General features: G+C 42.2%; 1 long non-coding RNA gene across 7 annotated transcripts in view; it reads left to right on the top strand.

Moving 5' to 3' along the window:
• Positions 1-26,664, top strand: part of LOC111255331 (uncharacterized) — a 98,597-nt gene that overhangs the window by 63,022 nt on the left and 8,911 nt on the right. For 3 of the 7 annotated variants that reach the window (XR_015322074.1, XR_015322088.1, XR_015322080.1), the window contains 3 exons: positions 19,593-19,677; positions 19,818-20,130; positions 25,773-26,035. This is a non-coding gene — a long non-coding RNA (uncharacterized LOC111255331). Of the gene's footprint in view, positions 1-14,517; positions 15,436-15,628; positions 15,762-19,592; positions 19,678-19,817; positions 20,131-25,772; positions 26,036-26,664 lie in introns of all 7 variants that reach the window. The other 4 variants (XR_015322073.1, XR_015322084.1, XR_015322069.1 and 1 more) reach the window with 3 other exon arrangements.

The raw sequence follows: 26,664 nt of genomic DNA, 5'->3' as shown, positions 1-26,664 counted from the left end.
TTCGGAATTGAAGTTTGTTAGCAGGAAACCGAGAATTTGAGTTTTATCTCGAACATGATCAGCAATAGTTAAATGTCGACGAGATTCGAAAAAACTATTTTGAGGCAAATATAGGTTATGCAGGTTCAATGTCATAACCTACACGGGACGATGTTAACCTGGATGGGGTACAGACAAGCTACAGTTCAGTAATTGACACGACTCGTCGCCGAAGTCCATGTCAGATATATTCGAAGTATTCCGACACTCAGCTGGCTCAACAACGCCGTGTCTGCAAGCGCCTGATGAAGCTTTTGCGTTTTTTTTTTGTTACATACTTTCATAGCGATTAAGTACGTAAATACAGCGTTACGTATGACGAGGTCATAAAATAATTTCTCTATAAGACACACTAAATAAGTCAAAAAGCGCCGTTTCTATTACTTAGAGTATCATAATTATAACCATTACCTATAGCACCACCGCATTGGCTAATTTACGACCTACTCTAAATGTTGAACGAGGCATGCCAGGCCCGTCTAGTTCACAGCTGAGACGTGCCAGCGTAGGTATTCATAGTCTTCGTTCCTTGTCAGCAGACCTCAATGTATAGTTCGAGTCCACTACAGGTACACTATCCGCAATCAGACGAGCCAGTAGCATGTCATTAGAAGGCGTTAGTTAATGAATACTGGAGTTGTTCGTCACAATTGTCGTAGCCAGACCCTTACTCATCAAAATACTGATCCGGCAACGTACCTTGACAACTATCTATTTATCCTTTTATTCAATTAATTCAGTTGGTTGTTCTTTAGAATACATCTGGATTGTTTAGCGGAGAACACCCTAAATTTTAAGAGCATATGCCGTAGTAAAGGCTAGGCTGACGTGCTCGGCAATAGACCGTCACGATATTTGGGGGTAAATGTGCGGCAGATAAGTCATAGCCCTAATTCACGATTCGCCTTCAAGCTTATCTCTTTATGTTCGCTAAACCCTCGAACGATGCTTTCCCCAAATCTGGGAATCGCTATTGGAACATTTTTTTCGAGCATGTAAATCTATCGTATATAAAAGTGTCCAACTGATTTATAAAGTGGGCCATGTTCTTTATGTCGATCACGTCTGTTTACGTTAAGCGAAAACGTTTTAGCTGTATAGAGGACGCCTTTCACTCAAACTACTATGTATATAATTTTTTTTGATCCTAGTTGTAATGCCGGGTAAGTAGTGCCTATTCAAAGTATTTGGTACGTTATCAGGTTCTTCCATTTTCTATAGTTGCTGCCCATATTGTACTTTCGACGTACACGAGCCTTTTCTATCAGTTCTATCGTCCCGTTCTGATCACGCTTCCAATACTCCTACTTCAGCACTAAACACAGTCTGCAGTAAACTTCTCTGCCTCTTCTACTTCATCACTGCTACAGCTACTACTTGTTTCGTGACCATTCTGAATTTGCACTTAATTCCTCCAAGTCATCTAATGAGATGACAGCGAGAAGCAACGAGAGATCCGCCGAGACGGAGAAACAAAACCGAGAAAACGAATCGAGCGGCAGGAAGATTGTCCGGGGAAGGGGATCATGCGAGATAAAAAAAATCCGCTACATGACTACCGTCGCCACAGAAACCCTATCGCCTTCCTCAGATCGGTACGCCACGATCTGATTGCGGATCTGAAAGTAGGAGCAGTAGCAGTAAGGCCTCCGACCTGCGAGCAATAGAGAGCGCCTGTTAGCTCCTTCTTAGTCTTACCTCCCTCACTGGAGTGCCGAGGCTGACTCCCATAGGGACTGGTTCGCGACTTCGGGACTCAACCACCCCACCCAGTTTGAAGGCAAGCTGTCCTCCCCAGAGAGGGACGAAACTGCGATTTCGTAACCTTCGCATACTGTTCAACCGTTCCGCCGAACGGCAGACCCACCATTCGCTCGTACGATGTTATCTCATCCAGCTAGTCATGCAAGCTTGCAAGCCCACGTTAGTCCCAAGCCATACATTTCTAACGACATACACAAAGATAGACAGACACGCATCTGATGCATATGTAGACATGATCGCTTGGCAGTTTAGTCATATGTAAAGAGCTCAGCCTTCGCTCGAGGTAACATTCATGAAGCGAATCAAAGTGTGAAGCAACACTGCATAGCAACGAATAGCCATGATGGTACCCATATCAACAACTACTATCATCTAGCTAGCCCGCCAGCCAGTTGAAGGCTGCTCTTAGGTTTTTCGTCGCGCCGTTAAATATTCAAGCCTGTGCAACTGATGAGTGTGTCCGAGTACGGGCAGGGCAGGCCGCAGACAACCAGTAACTCGGCACAGTCGATGCGGTCCTTAATATTTTGACAGGCGTAACGCTGTTGGTAACAGCATTGGTGTTCGTCCCGCATTATCGACAAACGAAAAAACAAGGGTGAGGAAAACGAGTCAAAATGAGACAGTACTACATTATTTATATCATTCCTCATATAGGTATTTTCACACTCTCCTCACACGTTACTGTCAAGTAGCATCGGCCGCCAGAGATGCTTGAACCAGCACTAACTGGAGCGGGAAGGAGATAGAGATGAACGAGGGATCGTTTTTTTTTCAAGGAATGAACCCATGATGCTCGTTATCGATCTCCACAGCAAGCCATTGCTCCTAACTCTGCAGGCATACTTACCACGAAAATTATACTTTTTCTCATCGCCGAAGCGTTTTATGGCCACGCGCCTCATCTCGCACGAGTACGTGTGTATAAGTTTTTCGGGGCCAGCCAAGAGACGCTTACCACTATCTACGTCAAATGGGAAGCAAAGCCGAATGCAACGCTTTCGTTAGCCACGAGCGATGAAGATGTGCGAGAACCCCGATGCGGCCGACTTTCTTCGGTCAACAATAGCAACAGCAGCAGCTGAAGCGCTTGGTATTCATCTGCCTGCCGCGCCATGTGTTCCTTGTCGAGAATGCGATAGATCTTGACGATGGGGCTTGTTGACGAAGCTCACTGCGACGGCGTTGGCGATGATGACGACGACGACGGTGAGCAGAATGGAGTTATCTTGACTAACGTTTTTCTCTTGGACTTCAGCCGATAGCGAAGCGCGTAAATGCGCACCAGACCCTCTTGGCCTCCTCACAACGACCACATGCGGTTGCCACGTCGGTAGCAACAGCGACCGCTACTGCCGGTGCTAATGCTCGGAAATGGAACTCGTGTGTCTGCGACTAAAGATGCTACCATCGCTTGGCCCGGTAGGAGCCAACAAGGCCGTACAAGTAAGAGCCCAACTCTGCTTCGTGAACAATAACAATGAAGAAGATAGTGCCTGTACCCACATCAGCAGTACATCAGGCGTTGTCAGCCTTCCGACGGCGACGGAGACTGGATGCGCTAAGCGGAACCAACGGGGCAGGGACCGCTTGGCGAAAGCCTGCGAATGGCCTGCCTGCCGATCTGTTTACCCGCAAGCAAAAGCACTTCTACCTTCTTGGCCTTGCCGAGAAAACGGCCCGTTCATGACTATCATCGCTTTGTTCGCGAACATCGGTGCAAACAACTACTTCTCCCGATATAATAACAACAACAACGATGAGTACCTCGTTCTATTTCTACAAGGCGGCTATTTCGCATAGTATTAGCCAAAATATCCAAACTATCCATTTCGTGCACTTTAGGGAAGTCAGGTGGTGCTGGGCAATGGTGGACTGGCGATTGATTGTGGAGGTTGGCGTAAAGACAATGCAGGCGGCGAAGTCCAGATGACCAAGTAGGCCAAGGGATTGTTCGAGCTACCGGCCAGTCTGTTGCTGTCAACAGTGACGTTGTGAGCCATTTGGTAGGGCCAACATTTCACCGTCTTGGAACAACTTCATTAGGCACTTTTTAGGGTGTAGGTCGCTGCTACTACAACTGCTGCTATAGCTGCCGCTGTCGGGACGCTCAGAGATGTGTGCCGGCCTCCCAGAAGTCGATGAGTGACCGGTGCTTGTTGGCTGCGGAGTGTTTTCTCCCTTAACTTAATTCCTAGCCAGTCGTGGAAGGTGGGGGCAAGATATATAACGTCTGCCGCTCGGTTTCTCCAAGGAGCTAGCTTTATCCAAGAAATCCTCAAATGGCACAGCCGGCAAAACGACAGACTAACTAAGTGTGTAAAAGTTAACTGAGAAAGAGCTACCTGCATCAAACGAGTTTGTAGTTTCTTAATATGCTTTCACAACTCTATAGATGAGCTAAGCATATGTGTTTGAACTATTAATTAGTTATATTTAGGCGCATTGATGTCTCTGTTTATTTCTGATCCTGTTAAGGCTGAAACTTCTTTCTGTGTACTATTGAAATAGTTTACTTTATTCTCCTTTAACTAGTTAGTAACACTTTAAGTTCTTCTATAATTAATTAGCGAAAAGTTAAATGAGTGACAGATGAGCACGCGTATCACAAAGCACAAACAATTTAGGCCTAACAAGGTGACTTCTTCTATGTGCTTGTTTGCTAATGATGATTTCGCGTAGGGAATTTATGTAGTAGTTCTAAGAATTACCATTAGTTTTAAGATCTGAACAATTATACAATAAGAACTGTAAGCATGATAAAGTGGGAAACTATCCTAGAGAATACTGAAATATCAAAGCGGAACCGGTCTATTGGCGCATGCAGTTATTGGGCATGGACCAACGTTCTAGTATTTTCCTCAGTCTTTCATCGACTGTACTAGTTAGACATCGTGGTGTATAAAAGCTGCTTTGAAAACCCACTTATTTCTGATCCGCATCCTATTTAGATAAAACTGAATGTGGGGCTAGGTGTCCCGAATTTTATCTTAACCCTATATTATATGCTAAAATATAGTGTGTGTCTTTTTTGACATTCTGTGCTGTCCAAAAGGGATCGACATTGAATTATCAAAAATAAAAATTTGAAAAATATTTAGCCGATTATCCTATCGATGCAGAAGGGGTAATGCAAATAATGATAATATATAATAACAGCGAACACAGCTAAATTGAGATCAAAAAAATATGAAGATTCTATAGATGCTCAGCGAAAAGTCGTTAATTATTCTCATCAACTGTCTTAAGTGTTTAGATAAATCATTTGAGCTTACAATGACGGATCTTTGGAGAGATTGGCTTCAACGACAAAAACCGTTTTGTAAAAGTTTTGAAATTTCCCTATCAATTGGCCCATAACGTACGATAATCCATATATGTTCGATCGCATTGTTTTAATTGCGCATTATTTCTTTGTTACCGTATAAAATTAAGCGAATTTCGGGTAACATGCGTACGGTAGCGTAATATGTATGACTATACGCGAAAACCAATTAATTCTATACTTCTCGATAGTGTAACTTACTTTTCTACTAAATACGTGTTTCACACCTTATAGAAATATGTTCAATTGACCGTAACAAAACTTCCGTAAACAACGCTCACTTTGATGTTAACTTATTCCTTCGATTTGATGTAATGTGGTCTGTGCTGCCATTCCCTGGTTAAAATCTATGCCCATCCACATCAAATATCTCCGTAGCAGGAACTCATAGAGCTGCAGCTTTTGATCTGTATACACAATAGTTGAATATATTAGACTAAACAAAGGATCGAAATGATTATTTATTAAAATCTGAAGGGTAGAGACATCTGCGGAAAAAAGTTAACATCGGCACTCTAATGGGGATCGCCGTCCTCCTTATTATCAACATGCCTCTGTTTTAAGATGGTCTCAATGGAACACATGCACTTTCAACTATCGGCTTTCTAATTCTCTCCCGCTGGCGAGTCACTTCGTCGTTTTAACAACGGTGTGCCTTGACTAAAAGATAGCGCGATCCGTTGTGATCAATAACGAAAATAAATTCTCTGAGGCATTTCACTAACTACCGCCATCGAAATCACTCACGGAAACCCGGGAATCGGGACAGCAGCCCAGCGAACGTAAAAGGCATACAGTAGTGCTTAGCTTACAAGTTGAAAAACTAAGGACAAAAGTCTGGCAACAACTCGCTGCTATAGGGCTATTCAGCACATGGCCTATTCCAGGAACGAACATCGATAGGCGGCTGGCTTTTACTCTTCCTGTCTCTATTTAACAGTCCACCAAGTCCACCCCTTCCTAGTTCAGCTGGTTCCAGTTACCCCTGAGCTGGCGGCGGCAGTCTGCTCTGCATTGCGACGAGAAAAGGGTTTTCCCAGGGACAGATCTCTTGATCTCTTTCTCTCTGGACCGATTCAGTCGGGCATACGTCTATTTTCTCGTTTCTGCTTAGGGGTAAGATACCATCAAATGACGAGAAGCAGAACTCTGTTTATATCATGGACACAGACAGAGTTAGGTCACGGAGTTTAAATCAAAAGGGCCTTACATAAATGCGTGTAGGTGTAGCTTGCTACGAGGGTACATCAAACAGCTTGACCTACCATTGCGTTAGATCTAGAGTCATACCGCTATAACGGTAACATTGGAGGTGCGAGTACTGACTACCTGCGCGTTATTGAGTCCGTGAGGTAGGGCTATGCGCCAATGCACACGGGGCGGTGAGAAGCGGCGCGAGATGCGAAAGTGCAGAAGCTTCTATTCTGGCGGCCAAACCCCTCGACAAAAGAAGGGGGTGCAGCATCCAATTGACGTCGGTCAGGATTATGGGATCATCTAAATCCTGTTCAAAGTACTCGTATTGTCCACATAGCCAAGCTTGTTCACTTGTCGAAAATATAGACGTTTCAATTCTAAGAACAGCAGAGTGAAAAGCTCGTAGCCATTTTACTCATGTGTTCTGGTAAAATATTAGCAGTAAATAACTTTAGGTGTAAGCTAGTATGATTTCTAACTCATTGTTACTAGCAATGGCTGATCGCCTTTATACAGTATATTTTGTAATATATTGGAATCAAAAAGGATACCATATATATATATGTATACGGTTTCGCACAATTTTGTCTTGTTTGACAAGATTTGTCAGCTTTTATCTGTTATTAACATTACATACAGAGAATGAGTATTTCTACCAGCAATAAATAGATTCATTGACTTTTGTTGAACTCTTTTTGGCCATAAATGTGCCCACGTAGTGAGACGCCTATTTTCCAGAAAGTTGGAGTTGAAAATTCAATAGATGCTCATATTTAGATTCGGACCAGTTTCATAGGCTCCAGCTTTACAAAACAGAGGTTAGGTTACAAAGTCCTAACGGCAGCGAATAGCCCTTAGAGATATCTATGTATACTTGCCGTTTTTATGAGACAGGCAAATATTTCCAAAGATCGATTAAGTGTTCACGGACACGTGACAATTCTAAACTCGTATCGTTCAAGCACATCCCTTGAACGTGACTGGGCTTTGTGCACGTTCACACTACAAATAAGCATGTCTACCTGCTTTTCGCATCAAGCACGTGCTCTGTACGCCAAGCCCCAACAAGTGTTAATCAAACTGAAAATAACTAAGTATAAGAGTCTGAAAACATATCTGGTATTTTAAACTAAGGGGGTACCATCGGTAGTATCGATTAATTAGCCGTCCCCGTCCCGTCCCCCCCAAGAAGAAAAATACTTTCTTAAGAAAATTAACGGAGAGCTTTAGGTAAATTGCGGACCACTGCACCTTCGAATTATTGAATTGAAACAAAAAAAAGAACAAGCCATAGTGTAAATGACGAATCTATCGGACTAGACGGATCAATCGAAATTTCTACATTCTATATTGAGATGTTTAACCAAATGCTCAAGCGCTTTATCAATCGTAGCATCTAAATTATCCTGTAGGATAAGTTGACGACGACTGTAATACGGAAGTTTAACTTTGTTTATATTTTGCTAGGTTTGCATTTATAGACAAAACGTAAACAGTTAACAATTATCCGATTTTTTCATAAATATTATATTTTAATTCAAACTTTACTAAAGATGGCCTCACCTGCGCTCTACAAACAATCGTATTTGATCTATTTTACTTAAGAAAGACTTAGGGAATGGACAGTGTGTGTTATTTCTAGATACCTATGGGCGTGAATGAAGAAAGTGTCGGGATTTTTAGATGCTTTGACAGTGACACCCTAGGCTTTCATTTTAAATGAAGCAGCTAATTATAATCGAAATGGTTGAGTTACTTTAGCACAAAAAAAGCGAAACCTAGTATGTTTTATTAAGTGCAGTTACTCCTCCAAGGGTCCGTTCGTACTAAACGGCCGATAGCGTCAATACGACTATATGGAAAAAGCTAGGACCTAATCCGAATACAACCAAAGCGCAGTAACAATCTACGGAATATGCTGGACGGGAAGTGACTGCAGTTCTCTTGGGAGCAGTTAGACAAGGGCAGGTAGCAGTCTTGCCGGAACTTCTGGTAGATTTTGTGCCCCGCCCGCATTGACTATAGAACAAAAGCAGACGATCAGAAATATTTGAACACTGCCATCACCGTTACCAAAGCCTTGACTTCACATTGGTCCTAAAATAATAGCAGAAGCTAATAGAACAAGGCAAGCCACAGGAAACTAACTAGAACATCAGGCCAGCGGCGGTCTGGCATAACCCTGAGCAGTTATTTCCCCTTCGAAGTTTCCCGACTTCGTATCTCTCGCTGTGTCGTGCGCGGAGATGTTGGGAGGTTATATTTATGGCAGTAGTAAGCCACCTAGGCCAAAAAGCAACTCAGATAAAGGACAATCAAGTCCGAAAATAGAACAGCACCCACCATGGCAAAACAAGCACAATGGCACAAATGTCTCCCTTAGGGTTACACAAGGGGAAAAGCAGTAGGGATAGCTTGCAAGGACTCTACTCAAAAAATTGGTAAATGGAGAATAATATCATAACATTACATGGCACCCAAGCCAGGCTGACAGTTTTAATTTTTTGCCTCTCTTTGACCTTGCCGATGGCAATGTGCCAGGCTATTGTAGCGTAGGCAAGTCGTAATTTTGTCTAAAACCAGTTCGAACAGAACACCGCCAAACCACCTCACTGCGCCTTTAATCATCCAGCGATCCTTGTTGCATCCTGTAACACTTTTTGCGCCGGTATATTGATCCATGCAATTTTTTGCTTCTTCCCTTATTTAACTTAGCTCCAAGGTAGGCGAAACTACCTAAACATATCGTGTATTGCACCGTATTGATTTAGACAAAGCATGTGTGATACTTCCCACAGTGTCCTACTTTTTTTTTTATCTGCAACTTCGAGTAGATGAAGGCGGGTGGAAGGCTTTAGTTATGGTCTCCTAACGTGCCTGTGTTTTCCTCGTTGAACGTCGTGTGCTCCAACGTAATTAAAACCACCAATCACGCTTTTTCCACGTCTGTCCATCTGAAGGCAATTTAAATCGTCTACGAGCTCTTAGAGTTCGAACTTTTTAAACGTACTCGCACTGTCAAGGTATATTAGGTAGCGTATTAAGCTAAGCGTCAACTTGCAACATCCAACACGATCGGCTGGGAAAGTCTAAGACTGCTGTTGAGGTAGCGATAATAACAAACATGGCGTAAGAGATGTTCTAAATATGTAGCTACAAATGTAGAAGTCATTTATCCGAACACTGATGCGCTTACTTTGGATGGCATCGAACGACGCAAGAAGTTCCAAAAATAAGTGCATCACTGAAGCAAATACGTCTAGCATAAATTATTATATTTACTAATGGTTATTTTAGGATCTCCGCTAACTTTGTCTTTCTACTCTTAGATTGAAACTATGCAAACAGCCTCTAACATCTGACCGGTAAATTTTTCTTTTATACTTATACATGGAATTAAACAAAGCTTGGGTCTATATTATGTATGGCTACGTATTTGGTGGAAAAGAGCACGCGGTTGGCTAAAGAGTCTTTGGTTTTTGAAAACGCGTAACTTAATATCTTCTAATAGGTAGCCAGTTACATATGTGTCCTAATTTTTTCAAAAGTATTAAACCTCGCGGTTAAATAATCGCAGGCGAGGCTGGAACAAGCTCTCTCTGTCTTAAGTTTATCTGGACTCCTCTCAATAGCTTGTTTTCGATAACTGTTTCCGAATCTTTGTTGAAGTTTACAAGTTTTTAAAATATTCAACAAGCCTAATCCTACTGCTTTAAGTTTTATTATGCCTTAGGAGTGTATGTAGTGAGAGTGTATTATGGCTATAATCAAGAATTTGCCACAAAGAAGAATAATTATCAAGAAGTAACATAAAATGGTAACGCTTATTTTTAAAGCAACTGTATTCAGTCGTAACAAGCAAAACCGTAACTTTGCAATTTGTGATTCCTTGGAGTCGCCAGGCCTTAAGTACAATATTATCAGGTTACGAAATAGTAACGTGGCCGCACTGTTAAGTTTCAAGCGAACATAACGTTTTTAGGCTTTAACTCTATCGAAATCATGAAACCTGTTATGTACATGGGTACTTCACTAAAAACTTTCATTACAAAATCAGGCATCAGATTGATTCTGTAACGGAATTTTCGTCTTTTCATTATCATTGCGGTTATATGGATTGGCAGGTTTCTGGGTTGAAAACCTTAAATCTTTGGCTTCGGTCTCATGACACGTAAGCCCTATTGAAATCTGGCTTATAGATTTCAATAGTATTCAAAAGCTATTAAGACGACTCTTTTTATATTACATTCACTATTTTTTATATATTTTTATGTTTAAATACTTTGCAAGATTCTTATAACTCCGTTTACCGCGTTCAAAGTTAACCGATATTTCATGTAGTTTTTTCTTAACACGCATCTATATAACATTCTTTTTAGTATATACTACTCCTGTCGCGTCTCAGTTCGTACGTATTAGCGTACTCTCAGACTGCTTCGCCAACATGAAAATATGGAGTTGAAATCTTATTCAGGTCAACAAAAGCCCTTCTGGCAATTTTTTTTAGCCTAAATGTACGAGAACGTCGTTAAGAATGGAGCCTCTCTATTTCTCTTTAGCTTATTTGGCCTTTCCTCTCTCTTTTTTGTGTGTGTGCGACTCTATCGCAATAACTGTGCGAACGGGATATGCTTTTATGCTGAGGAATCAAATTATCTGTCTATGTATGTACAGGATATATGAAAGGTGGAGTTCATTAGGCAGCAGCAGCGGCAGCAACACAAGGGATCTTCGGAGACGTCTGCAAGGTGAAATCTTGGAATCGTTTCTCCAGCATTGGTATAAACACACAGGCCCATAGACAAACGGACACCCGGAATACGGCAGACACACGTATACACGCACTCGTACACATCCAAACTGACACACACGTACGCCGCATGCTTCTATCTGCTCACTCAGGACCAAATATCACCGTGCGTCCTCAAACTAGCGGCGACAACGGACGCTTGCAGGCTTTCGTTGGTTCGCTTACGCGGAGGGACGCGCAGAAATCTTTTCGGTATGCCGAGTTTGAAGCTAAAGCTGCTGCTGCTGCACTACCGCCGCCGCCGTCCAGAGGACGGCAGTCTTCGAAAAAGAAAGCGCCTTCTCTTAGTGCCCCAGTGCCATTACCCCACCCGCACTACCGACCAAGGCCCATCTACCTTCACTAACCAACCCCCTACAGTTCCGTCTCGGTTGGATCTTTCTTCGCTTTTCTCGCCAGTACTTCTGCGTTCTACCGGCAGATCAGCATCGATGTCGTCCTCTTGCTCTGAGATTCGGGCAGCCGTGAGGGCACCTGACTGGTGGCCTGGCCATGTACCCCCATATCATGTTCGCGAGAATGGCCCGCGGCTATGCTGTTTCTACATCCACCATGGCTCGGCAGGCAGGCAGTCTCCTAGCTAGCGACGGAGCGACTGAGTTAGGAGCGGTCAGGAAGCAGCTCCAAACGAACGGAGCAGTGCGGGCTTCGCCAGTCGCCCATCTTCCATGTTCCAGGTACGGGTCGGTCCGAGAAGTGAGACGACAAGAGCACGAGAGAAATGGGTTCCAGGTTCGTCCTTTAAGTCGTTCCATTTCGATGGTTCCTCTTCCATCCACCGCGATTGCTGTTGGTGCTGCTTCTGCTGCGGCCGCTCTTGTAGGTATCGTCATCGGAGCAGGCCGGCCGATAGAGACACGGGGGATAGAGAATATGAGGCTACTCATGAATCGGGTGGAAAATGGGGGGGGGGGGGGATTGGCAAGGAGAGGGCATGGGAAAGCATTGAAGAGATATTTTCTATCCGGCGGCTGCAGACGGCCGCCTGCTCCCATCGATGGCCCGCAATGCCATTAGAATTACCCGAAACGACGCCCAACTCATAAGCTAGCCTCCATCCGGCGGTACGGCATCATCCAGACCCTTTTTAAACCAGTCTCTAGTATAGGGGAAAGCACAAGCAACCAGCACGGACGAATCGGCTAGCCAGTAGGACACCAGCGAGCGAATCCAAGTAACAAGAAAGCGAAAAATTTAGCAAGGGATGAATCGAAGGTAACTCGGACAGAAATAGAGCAGATCTTAGTAGGAAGGAAAGGAAACACTGGTTCGTAGGATAACTCTGTCAAGGGCCAAAAATGAGCCAAGAGCAAATCTCAGTGAAAGCCGCTTACTATTGGCTTTTTTTGACCTTCTTTAAAACAGCAATTATTAGAATAAATCGTTAAGAACAAATACCAAGCTAAAAGTCAGAACTAAGAAGATGCTGAAGAGCTAACATTACTGATCAGCGCCAGTGTTGCGGTTCATAGTTCGCTTCATAGTCACAAAGCCTTGAAAGGTGAAGGAAATAATTTTATTACGAAAAAAAAAGCAGGAAATCATAATAACGTGCTTGGCTAAAAGGTTTAGCTAAAAGACGAAACGATCTAGGTCGACATAGGGACTTCGATTTCTATATTGTGAAGAAGAGCATGTATGTGGTTGACTCAAATGTATCACTGGGTAGTTCTTATTATTTGAAAGTAGTCCCCTTATACCTCGATTACAGGATTATTTTTAGCAGTCAAAACACGATGGATATCTGAAGGTACTACTGTACTATTTAATTTAAGAGATTATAGAACACACATTTAATTTACTTCCAATAACACTATTTTACCCTAAAAAAAGAACTGTCCATTATAACAAAATGCAAGGAACCTTCTTACGAAAAATAACATTACATATCTTGATTGTACGGGAAGCAACTAACTACAATTATTAATAGATTTGTAAAGGGAATAATTTGTTTGTTGCAGCTCAATGTCTTTGTCTCAGAATAAAGTTGGCGCGTGAGCGAGAGAGCAACTGCAAACGAACGCCTCCATAAGTTCGGGCAATGAGACCTATCGTAACTAGAAACAAAGGCAGAAAGAGACATAGCGCGCATCAAATGTTTATAGGCCATTGAGACCTCTCTCCGTCTCTTATTATGCCTTTCGTGGCCACGACCATCGTGACCCGCTGTTGTGCGAACTTGTTCGAAGTGGACAGCTGAAACAGTATTGGGCCAGTGGATCAGTCAGGAACTTGTCTGTCTATAACGTAGAGATAGTTTTTTGCGATAGGGGCAACGAAAGGGCTTTAGTCGTGATGGCACGATCGATATCCTTCTCCCTCTCTTTATCCCATTTCACCCTATGCCTGAGGGCAAAAAGAGAGTAAGGGAGAGCATACATATATGTATATATATATGAGTTTGGCTTTTGATTTCTCTGTTCTTCTGCTATCATTCTTGTCATAGCGGAAAGACAGGATGAGCCTTTCGGTTGTTCGTAAAAAAACCATGCATCTTGGTCACGTCGGGGTCGACTTGAGCTAGTTCAAAGTTAGTCACTAGCCGAAATGGCTGCAATTCGACTGTTACAAGGGCTATATGAACGAATTTCCTATCATTGGGTGCTACTAGTATTCACATAATATTTCATTATCTGTAAAGTGACATATTTTAACTTATTCTGTAATTAGAGCAATACAAGTTAGCACGAAGTTCGATAAAGAACAGTAACAGCGTAAACTTTTAAAGTCTTAGGTCAAAAAAGTTAACGAAATTAGCCCGTATGTTGACCATCAGTTAATCTACCAATACAGCTATGAAGGATAAAGGATCTTTTATTAGTTTACATTTATCCGGGGTAATTATATCATATATATATATAGTTTGCAGAATGTCTAAGCATCTGAACATTAACCTCTTTTCTTCACTTTGCAATCTCACGCCGTTCCGTAAGATTCTCGTCACAAATTTGAAGAACTATAATACTAGCTAATTTGATGAACATTTTTCTTTAACACTGAAATTCTTAGCTAGTTTTTCGTAGCCATCTGTATTGCGAAACCATATCTCATTGGTGCTTACAGATACTACCTTATATTATCTTTCTAACAAAGATATCTTCCCTGCTTTCCCTCCTTTGCTTTCGTGCCTCAAATACGAAGTTATCCCACTGGCGCTGAGATCAATAAATTAGAAAAGTGTTGCATCTCCTCGAGACACAAGCTCATTTCGCCAGTCTGCTGGGCGGTTCAGTCTGTTAACTAAGTGCAGAATTATGCGTTTTCATGGCCTGCTATGGATGAGACACATTTCATCCATGCCGCTTAGGCTACAGAGACGCTAAGCAGGCTTACCGTACTTATCACACTCATACGTAAGTGTACCATATATTGATCTGTCTAGGACGGCTGTAAGTCAACATCGTCGACGGAGGCGATATCACTGCCGCTGTGGTCACTTCTGCGATGGAAAGCATATTATCGGCGGTAGGCAGCAGGTAGGCACGAACACCGTTCTTCAAGCACGTCGTTGTCGTCTTTATTGTGGCTGTTCCTTGGGGCCAGCTAAACCAGTAGCAACTCTTTGAGTGTAGCAGCAGCAGTAACTGTGTCCATTGCTGGACGTAGTAATTTATGCTGTTGATGTAATTGCTTCTCTCGTGCGACGACGATGTCTGCGCGCAACTGCCGTCTGCAGATCCATTTCTGTCCTCTCCTAGGAGTAACTAAACGCGGCTGTGGTAGAGCGTCAACAAGCTAGCAGATGCAGTGCCCTGCCGTCGCGCCAGCGATCGCAGACGAAGGAGAGATTAAAGGCTGAAACCCCACCCACTCCGGGTTTCTTCCATCACAGAAGCATAATCGCCGAGTTACTTCTTCCTTTTTCCACTACGCACTACCATCTACTTGGCCTTCTTGCTCCCAGTCGCCAGTTCGCTAATGGCTTTATGGCCCCGGTGGAAGAGAGTCAACCAAGTAAACACAACATAAAACTTTCACGAATTTTGTGATTTACGCACATCCTGCTGGTGATGATGATGCTATCGTTACCACGGACGTGTACCAAGGAAATCCTCGAGCGGCCGTATGGTTGTAAGAATAATATGACTGGCCGGGCAGTCATCAGTGAGCCTAAAGCTGGCCATAGCAGCTAGGATACATGTCTAGCTAATTTTACTTATTTGGGCATGACGTATCTGTACTGCCATACGCTGAGGCCGGAGTGCGGTATTGGCATCGCTGAAAAGGAGGGTAATAGTGATATCATAGTAGCGAGCTGTCTAATGGTAACTTGCGTCAGCAGATGAAGACTCAATATGCGGTAATTTTTTATTCGTTTTTTGACGATATCTATGTTGTAAAATAAGCGTGAATATTAGCGATGAACAATCTATCAATGATTTGATAAATAAATAATACAGAAGGTTATTGACTGACCTGCTTTGGCAGGATCTTTGAAAAGGTCTGAATGATAAAAAAAATAGCTATGATTTTTTTATACTGCACATTTTCAGGCATCTTTGCAGATCGGGGGAAAAACAGCAGCAAAGTGGTTGAGGAGATTGATTGATATTTGGATTCATTATCCTACAGATATTATCATTTTGCCTCTATCTCATCACCATTGTAACGTAGCCGTTGAACAAGGTAACAATGCATTTCAGTTAAGATATACGTTAACTGAATTAGAATAATCTGCGTCTCCCATTTCTCATGATGGTTAGGCAGATCATTCAAGTGTCTAATCTAAATCTAAGGTGTCCGGAAAAAGGCCGACACTATCTATATATATACTTATATTTATTTTTGAATTTAGTGCACCAATCTACTTAGGAGAATTTCGGTGAAAATACCCAATTTTATTTCGAACCGGATGGACCACCTGTAAACTGTCATCGTAATAGTTAAAGTTCATCATTCGCAATTGAGTAAAAGTATGGCACAACACCAAATGAAGGGTTGCTGAAATTTAATCCAGCGTTATCAGCAGTGCATTGAGCATAATTTCGAATATCTGAAATAAGAGGAAACGTTATATAAATCTAAAGCTTTAAACATTCAAGTTGTGGGGCACCGAATATATAGGGAAAGTAGGGTGCGTTCAAGTTTTTATGCTTTGTTTCTTTTTCTCGATTTTCAAAGTAAAAAGCAACCATTTTAAATATATGAATATGTTCTAGAAATTTTGTTAGTAACGGGCGTTTGTGCATTAAGCATGATAAGCACTCATGGCGATAATATATATATCGATATGGGGTCTAAAATACTCTGCAATAATTTTTAAAATACGCCTTCCTTAATATGCAAAAAAAATTCATAGTAACCCTGTGTCGGTAAGTAAAAATTCGTTGCAGTTGCACTCAAATATGCAACCAGTTCTAACGGAACTCAATTTTGGCCTGATAGCAGGCCAAAGGAGCCCAAAAAGGAAGGGCCCAAAATGGCCAAAAAAATCTAAAATGTGAAAAATGTCTGAAAAACAAATCTTTGAGGCTTGTATGAACGATTCGGCTAACAGTTGCCATCCCCCCGAAAACCCCCAGGTATTCCAAATATAGCTTTTTGAACCATTCTTATTAATTTCTGAGAATATAACACCTACTGAGGATATTCCGGTTTGTTCTTTCTCGGATTTTTCAAAAATCGCGTGAAAACTGACGATATCGTAGGTCGTCGATTTCGGGTTTTTTTAGTTTAGCTACAGCTCATCTAATGCGAAGGATTACCCAACTTCTCATTATTATCCATTATTTTTCGTACGACGAGTTCTATTCCTTCTTATTCTAAAAGAAAATCCTTTTAATGCCAAAAATGGCGGGTTAACGTATACTTGTCAGATCGGACAGCCTGTTAAAGTTTGCCCTAACTTGGGTGCCGTGCCTTGCACATGTATATTACACACATCTGACCCAAATGTTTTGCTGCAACACATTTCCGCAATAATTATAATACATGGGCACTGTTAGTAACATGTCGACGAATGTTCTAGCGACTATTTACGACTAATGTAATCGTTATATTAATATCTAGCCTGATAACACGAAAGATGTGTACATGTGTGAGTATGTGCATAATTACGTATAGGACACTTTCACGGATAGTATTAAAGGCCCTAAAGCCAAGTACTCACAGGATTTTAAATTTGGTGAGCATATAACGTAAATTATTCAGTCAGCGCAAGCCAGACATTTTCCATATTATCGTATCGTTTTACTAAGGAAAAAAAAACACTCTTTTATGTAAATCTTTACATAAGCCCAATCACTCGTCAGTTCGCGTATCGTTGTAACTTGTGGCTACTATACCTAAAAAATATAAAAGCGGCTAAGCAAGTGCCATTCAGGTTTATAATTTCAACCTAGAAGTGTAATATTCAAAGGAGTAAAGTTTTCCTAGCTTTATTTTGTTAAGAACTTACAACCATAAGCTAATATAGGTACGAAGATATCTTAAATACAACTACAATTTCCGAGTGTTTCAGGATAAGCAAATTTCTTGTCCTCAAAGCATCCTACTATTTTTTTACTTGGCAAAGATTCAGAAAAGTAATGATAAAAAATAGTTGATAAATTGTAATTATAAAGCTGCTGTATTCTACTCTCTTTCTATGCAAATTACCTCTTTGTATTTTAAGTTGACCTAGTATGTTATTATACAAGTATGATTCTCATCACTTGGGCAAAAAAATGAAATTATCTTTATACTGATACAAAAGACAGATAACAGATTACCAAGATCTATTAAGTTACGCGTATTCAATTATGCTGATTTAATAAATGGCGCTAGGCTTTATTGCTGGTGGTCCTCGGTGAAGCGTGGCCACTAAGCAGTAATATGCCGTGATGTAGAATTGGTTATCGATAGCCTCCGGCGGGAAGTAGGCGGAAATCGTCTCGCATGACTTTCTTTTTGTTCGAATGAAATAAAACCTATACAGCATACTACCGTCGCCGTAGCAAAGGTCTGGGTCCTTTTTTGTTAAGAGACTTCAACCTATATGCTGCCAGACTAGCAGCCAACAACACTATTTCTATAGTTCCAATGCTTCGGAGAGAGATAGTGCGATAAGAATTGAGGACCACGGGAACCTTGACTTGACAGCCCTACCCTAATGCTGCTTCTTGATCGAAGTAGTGTAAGCCAAACCACAAGGTTCGGTTCCGACGGCAAGCTGAACGGAAGGTTTTCCCGTCTGTATGTGCAGCGAACATGGTCCTATTGGCATCGATTCTGATGCCTACCGGCCTGCCGCCTCGGTTGTCCGCCCGCTTTCTAACGCAACAACGGACGCGAACTGCTTCCTTCGAAGAAAGAACTGGGATCCGTTTTTCGCTGTTCGATAGTTCCTTGTGGCTCGCTCTCTTACAGCCACTGCAGCTCATGCCTCTTTCTCGAGACCACACGTAACTTACAGGAGAGACAGGAGGCTTAAAACGCCGGTGGGGCCGGCACAAGCGAACCGCGACGGACGGCGAGCCGTAATTAGGATCCGCCTTCTTGTCTCCTCCTGACTAAACAACGAGGACGATGGTCAGGACGGCGGCGAAGGCTGAGCGACAAGCCTTAGCACTGGCACGCCACCACCACCGCTGCCGTCGTCAGCGAGAAAACGTAGAAGCATCAACAGCAGCAGCCGAGAGGAAAGGCGACTGAAGGAGCTGTCACAGGCGGAGCGGAACCGAGAGCAGACAGTCTTCTGTCTACCCATCTCATGCGAAGTGGCTATCACCTCCTCTCAGTGGCGGCTCGCTTACTGACACCAGCCCTTGCGCCCCTATCGCCATCGCTAGTGCTGCTTAGGTGCCCCCGAGATAGCTCACCATTCTTACGCGCGTCGTGTCGTTTAAATGCAGCAGGACGAAGAAGGCGAGAAGGAAAAAATATAGGGACGGTGGAAACGAGTTTCGAGGTTTGGACAGGAAGCTTTTACACGAAAGATAATTAGCAAAGTGGATTGAGAAAAGCATAGATAATAGGTAACAACTGTTGGCTTCGTTTAGAAATCTTTGTAAATGAGTTCAACGTAGCAGGTGCTAGGGAACAAAAAAAACACCTAGCGAGAACAGTGAAAAGATTCGACGAATTATTGAACACTGCTTATGCATAGTTGAAAATAAAATTCGCTCAGAATGGTTTTAACAATGGGTGCTTCAGATGCCATTGTGGATCATGGACTATAAGCCGGGCCGCAGTTTAGTGTCCTAGGTAAAAACAGCATAGAGACTGGTTTTATTTTCTTACCACCTAACCACACTTAACGAACAAAACTTTTATTATTGAACTTTTCTTCTGTTTCACACGATTTGAACATGTTTTGCTTATTCTTCTTACCTTCTTCTTTAGCTCGGTACTCATGTCCCAGGTGCTCAACCAGCCAAGTAGACAGGATACTGAGATTACTAAAATTCAGGCTTCAATATCTCTAAACGCTTTGCCGTCAGCTGAAAAAGCCGTTACATATACATGCGTTTCTTCCAGGCAATTCGACTCGAGGCGCTATTCATTCACTCGTCTTATGTATCCTGCCTCTCGAAAGATGCTTCTTGCACCTTTCGCGTTATCGGTAAGCGTCGCTGTGTTCGCCTTTTCATCACGACAATTTACTTGCTGTCCTCATATTTTTTGCGTCTCTCTTTACTCCTGAAATCTATCTGACAAACATGAACTAGCCGACTGCTAAAAGCCTTTTTCCGCTCTGCTTAGTGTTACCGAGAAGAACGACAGATAACGGCGACAACGATGGCGACGAGGGAGCAGGAGGATCCTTGTGATGCAAATCAACCAGCCCTTGCTGCTACTCTCTGAGGGAAAACGGAACGACGGACCTGAGGAAGTGCGGGCCAAGAAATGGCGGAGGGCGCTATGAGAGACGGAATGGGGGTAGCCGAAAGGGCTCGCTGCATGAAGAACATCGTGAACGAGCGTGCGCACCAAAGGAAATGTAAGAGGTGAATCCACGAAAATGCAAGACCGAATAGGAGGAAAGGCCAAGTACGCGACACAGCGGTGGGCACAAGTAAGAAAAAAACGACGACGCCAACAAGATCCGATCCTCCAGATACCTCAGAGAGTCGGGTAGGGATAAAGGAGGGGTCTGTATGTGTGTCCTACAGAACAGCGAGACAGCGGCGTCACATATGGGGCGGGGAGGGGTAAAGGGACGCCATTCTCATGGAGATTCTCATTGGCGTCATTGGCAACACATAGCCTGGAGCGAGCGCCCGCAAAGGCTCTGCCAGCAGCTAAAGCAGAATGGCGCTGGTCAAAGCCGTAATGGTAATGGTGAAAGAAGGAGGTGCGAGAAGTCTCGGAAGCACCTTGAGTTCGCTCTTTGGACTTGGGGGAGACGGCACCTAGGGGTAGGTGGGTCGGGCGCATTGGTGCACCCATTCGAAATCCTATTCCCATTGCATGTGCATAGAGCAGCTCACGATGTTCTATTGGGACTTACAGGAGGCACTGATAAAGAGAGAGAGAAAGTTCGCCGGAAACGCTTTGTTGCTTGTGTGAGGCCAATCCACTATGCTTTCCATGGTTGGAATGAGAAAGGTATATTCGCTTCGATTGAACAACGAAGCTGTAAGCCATGACCATCCTCCATGTATACTAATAGCACACGTTGTAGCGAACGCAATGAGGCGACGGCTTGGGATTGCAATAGGCAACTAATTGAACTTGAGCTATAGTATGTCTTCATAGTTGTCGATGGCATGGAAGCTGCCTACTTTTTTGCGTTCTTTTTGCTTTATCCATTCACTTTGGTGCGCTACGTGGTACTATGTATGCAAGCCTTGTTAGGCGATGCTAATATGACTTCACTTCTAATGGATGTGCTTGTCACGGAAGAAAATAGCATTACTCGACGAAGACGGGCTTATAAGAGGGTCGCATTTTGCTGAAACAATAATAAAAATAAGTACATCGTGCTTTACGTTCGGTACTTAAGCTGTTTGGCATTGTTTTAGAGAGCTATGGAAATAATAGTAGTAATAATAATAACAGTGATGATAATAATAATAATGAGGACTAAAACCGTTCTCCTAGCACAGAATTAAGTATGCCTATGGCCGGATTCGAACCGAGTCGACCATGTGTCCTCGTTGAGGGAACGAGACCGAGAAAATGAAAGACTGCGATTACTGAAGAAACTGTCAAATGGTAAACAAGGTGAATACGTTAGGTTTTTTACCTTCGCGGTTTTCCGTTAGAGGCGTATGAACGTGCTCAGTACAGGATCGCATGACTTTATCTCAGTATCACTTATGTTGAAACGACACCTTGTCAGGTTACGCTGCCTGTGAGGAGCTCGAATTCCCGTAGTAGCATTTAGTTTCTGAGAAATACATAGTGTACTGTCGCTTCACGAAGGAGTTACATGCGTTAAACGTTCATTTTAAGTGTATAATCGAAGACAACTAAAATAACCTGGTTGCGACATTTATGTCGTTGCCTATCTCAAGTAAAACATAAATATAGTATCACATAACTTTATATAACGGCGCTTTTCGGCTTGTGAAGATGTGCATACCGCGTTCTGGTAGAGAGCAGAAGCTCACTTAATCAATTAGTCTACATTTTCACATTGCCTGTAAAAAGAAAACGACCTACAAATGCTACTGCATTTGATGTGTTCATATATTTTGCGACAATTGTTTTCAACATGTAGTTCGTTACTATTGAGTTTGCACACTTTTTTTCCACAACTATCCATCCCCTTTCCTTCGCGGTTCGCTCATTTAATCCTATGTCATTCTCATTCGCTACGTACGCTCCCCATTTTTGAAATTAAAGATAATTGTACATATTTATCTTTATTCTCTACGTACAGATATACATGCAGCACGCGCACTGTTTATGTAGATTCGGCTGGATCTACGATGGTATGAGGTACGTTAGACGTATACGTGCATGACGCATGCGTCGCATAAAATGAATGTTGCTAGAGTCGTGGTTTAGTTATAGGACAACGACGGTATCTGAAGTGTTATACGCTATTATCGCTATAGCTGTAGGGGCAACAATATAACGGCTATAATGATATGCATCACCACTGCCGTTGATAATGCCGTACAGCTACTGTCACCAAGTTGTCTCCGATATGTATCTCTCGATCATTTCCGTATTGCAGAAATCGTCACAACCTGCTCTTTGAATCTATTAATACTATTATATAAGTCTCTCATAGAACGCACTATTAAATATATAATAATAATATCCTAATAGCTTTTTTTTTTTATTGTGGTCTGTGCACACACTGTGAACATTGAGATTTTAATGTAAATCCACAATCAGCTAAATTTGATGAGAAAGTCTCATCGTTTGACTCATTAGTTCGATCGCTCTCTTGGAACTGACCGCCCAACGATTCGAGTGAAACCGGCTTTTTCAATAATCATTAACAAATTCTCAAAGTTTCCATACACCTGTAACAATAAGCTATATATATACACGAAGCTAAGGCAAGCATGACTGTAGTGTTGGATCTATACATCCATATTCAAAACTATGTGCGGACCCATCAACGAACGAACAAGTTACGTCAATTCCTAGCTTAGACTTCCAACTTAGATATACCTATAAATTAGTGATTCGCCGTACGGTCATATGAGTACTCCTTCTTGTACGATCGCAGACAGTCCTTTGTAAGCCAAGCTATAGGTTTTCAAAACCTGCAAAGAGCTAAACTTCGCCGTGGTATGGTCACAAGTCCCACACGAATGAATTCCCGTAGCCTTAACGCTTCTGTCGGGCTAATATTATGACGTACTTTCTGAAGACTAATGATATATATAAAGTCAAATTAATGTCTTTGGATAACGAATGGGGCAGCATCTGATATATAAGCATCGTCTTAACTGACTTTGTCAGCCGTAGTAGCGCTTAATCAATGAACGTAATATCTTTCACGTAACAAAACGTATCAAGTCGCAGTCAAACACTTCCGAGTCGGCAAAGACATTACAATAGCGCAGTTATCGCAACACAGATGAGGGTTGATCGTCCAGCTGAACTATACATGTATAGGAACTTCAATTATGAATGAATGACGAAATTCCGTACACAATGCAAGCGCTATTAGCCATTGAGGGTCATCGAGTGACACCACAGAATCGTGTGGCCCAGCCAGATCCAGTCTTCATATTGCAGTCACCCATGAATGGGTTCAATCGAATTTTTTCATGGCACACTGTAGCTCCATTCACGTGAAGTCTTCACGCGTGTGTCTGGAAGGCTATTGTTATAAAATCTGGCTATCTTCACTGAGCGGTCGAATTTTTCTCCATCACTTCTCCGTGTGTGTTCGTGTTGACGGTTTTCTCTGTGTGCGCATCCAGGGGATCGGCGCCACGAAAGCTTATCCGCACCGCTAGATGCAGTGGTCGCATGCCTTGAGCAAGGACCAATTTTGAGCCAATTTTGGATAGAAAGTAGGGAGTACCATGAGTTACTGTGTGCATACGACCATCGTTGAAAGACAGTATCGTGAAGCAATGCCCCTTCAGGGGGCCCTCTTTCATAAACGTGCGGAGAAGCAACCAAGCAATCTAACCTGTATATAAACGAGCTTGTTCCAATGTGCCATGAACATCGCTGAAAATAGCAGATTTCCCCACCATTGGAGACTTAACTCGAAACATTTTGCCACCGAATGCTGCCCGAGCTTCGTGCACTTTGAGCTTCATGCGATTACCTAGCGTTGCCCTCTAGGCGTGCCTGCTCTGACGGAGAACGCAATTTTGAAAATACTTTTACCTACTGTGATTCTTGTAAATATGTACCACTTTGTATATGCGGATAGTGAACCAGTTTACTACGGCATTTTACATTTGTGGTAGCATGACGTAGATAAAGAACTTGGCGAAAATTTCCAAAACAGCCGTTACGTATTTTTATCCTTATCAATCTGCCAGTGACGACATTATCTATTCGGATCTTATTCGATCGTTGAGATCGGTATCGTTCATCCCACCTGTGATTTCGTCAGGCATCCCCCCCATAGCGTTCGAACATCTACATATGTGCAACAGACTACCAGAAGGAATATATTTGATGTGAAGAAGGAGCGCCAAATAAAACTGTCGTACTATTCGAGTATGACTAACCCTGTTTAACTTAGTAACTTCTTTGTGTAACTACATCAGAGACAAAGCATAGACATATTATATACACAGTTTAATGCACCTTGTAATGTGTCACTCTTAGAAACAAAATGCCGTTGCACAACACATGTTTTTCGCCCGTCCTCGAGCATGCATTACGACTATCCTTAAAGAAAATTATTAGAGGGAATATAATGTTTATACACGAATTGTTCCGAATCATTCAGTTATGTCTTCTCAATGGATCTTCTCGAAGACAAGCGTTCCGACGTATTTAAGTGAGTCCCAGAGCTAATTTGTGTAAAAAAATGTGGATCTGGTATGGGCCTACGTTATTGGTTGGGGACCTGTAAAGATCTGCTAGCTGATGTTTTCAGTTAACCACTATGGCTGCCGACGCCTCTATTGACGATGCACACTCGTGTACGTACAAAATTAAATAAAATAGGTATTCAAATTGTCCGCCCCCAAATCTCCACTTTTGGGTCCCACTTACTTTAGTTAAGCTGCCTTCGTTTCAAGAAGTTGATGAAGCTAATCATCAACTGTACGCTTCATTAAATTTAATTCGTTCGCATTTCTTGGCAAATTCAAATTAATTAGGTGCGAGTGGCTATTGTAATGAATCTATTATATTGCTGCAATGATTTGGAGCATTATTTGGCCTGCAAAAATAAAAAAAGACTGCTTTCCTCGGCAGAGAGGACGCGGTACCTTTGAGTTTGGGAGAGCACACTAAAACGACTAGACGATAATTGAACACCTTTAAGAGTACGATTATAAATACGACTTTCGAACTGGAGATGTTTCATCTACAAAATTATTTGAAATAAGTATGATTTCTTGAAAGCAGGGAGAAAGCCATATATCGGCAGCAGAGGCCGATACTCCCATTTATTCGATGTACTAACGTAAGTCCATAAGACAGTAAAGAGATGTTATTGATTTATGTAAATGTATGTAAAGGTAATCTTCTACTACATTTATGGTAGTTGGACATGAACTGTGACCAATGTCAGCAAAAATCTTCTTGTGTGGCTGTATGAGTAAAGGCAGACCTTAGCACGATATCAGCGATAAGCATTTTAAAAAGATGACAGAAAGAGATGATTAATTTGCCATAATATATTACTACATAGCTTATATTTACAAATTAACGCAGGGAATTATAAAAATGAGTTACATTCAAACCAGATATTGCACACATATTTTATTTTTTTCAATTTTAGAAGTAATTTCAGAAATAAAATTCAAAAAAGTCTTAATGAATGCCCGGCCAAGTAAAGGCGAACGCGCGAATGCGTTCGGAGTACCACACTCGTTTGTTTGCCCACTCTTCTGCAGGCAAATTTTATGTAATTTAAAGGTGCGCATTTTGGTTTGAAAGTGCTTTAAACGAGTAACTTAACTCGTGGTTAACATGAAATACCACAAAACGTGCATATTGTAAGCTAAATCAAAGCATTCCAATTTTGCGGAAGGCTTTTGTGAATCAGGCGTCACATAAATGAAAGGTATACACAGTTACAAAAAAGTCTTAAGGACTATCCTCTTTCAGGGTGACCTTTTACAGTGAGCACAGATGAACAGGACAGGACAGCTCGCACTGGAAGATCGCTGAATGAGCTCTCACATGTTTGAGGCAGAATGAGAAACCTCACATGAGTCACGTGTGTCCACTTTAACAGGCCAATTGAAGATGAGAAGGCTCACAACACAAACTGTGCCAAAGGACATGAATTTCAAGTAAAAGCAGACCCATCGACAATTCTCTCAGAGAAACCGATGCGTCATTAGAAACGACCACACGTGCGTGCACAGGTATGACATGGAGTCAAGACTACAATAGTTGGGGTATCGCTGCGAAGGCGAGCCCAGACCGAATATCCGAATCAAAAATTACACGTTTCCTCGTACTTTTCGACTATCAGAGCGTCGTGCTTTATGGTTTCATGCTGAGTGACTCTATTGACTTGGATGTACTTACAAGAACTTTCGCGAAGATTGGGTAATGCTATCTATTAAAACATGCCTAAATTGTGGAACAATAAGTCATGGATTCCTCGACATGATATTGTGCCAAATGTACGTCGCAATTTGTATTGTATCCTTGCAAAAAAGCTAGTGCCAATGTTACCCTGAACTCCAGAGTGAACCTCAACATCCAAACGTAAATACTCTCTCCCAAAGCTTAAGAAACACTCGAAAGGAGGTTAATAAGGGGAATTAAAAAAAAAAAAAGTGACAGAAAAACCTCTATAGTTAATTTCGAAAACTGTAACCACCATAAAAGCGATTATGCGTGTGAATTTAAGCAGACTGAGGCTATTTGGGGAAGGTATCGGACGACTGAAGTAGTTGCAGTTGGCTCAGGATAAAATCTTGGACTTTGATCCAGAAGTGCTATCCACATCAAAAGTGTACTTTATGTTGCGGTCCGGTCGTTGCCT

The sequence above is a fragment of the Varroa destructor genome, unplaced genomic scaffold (genome assembly GCF_002443255.2).
Source record: "Varroa destructor unplaced genomic scaffold, Vdes_3.0 BEIS01000001.1, whole genome shotgun sequence".
NCBI classification, from domain to species: Eukaryota; Metazoa; Arthropoda; class Arachnida; order Mesostigmata; family Varroidae; genus Varroa; species Varroa destructor.
The sequence above is the reverse complement of the archived record's forward strand: the minus strand, read 5'-3'. Positions and strand labels throughout refer to the sequence as shown.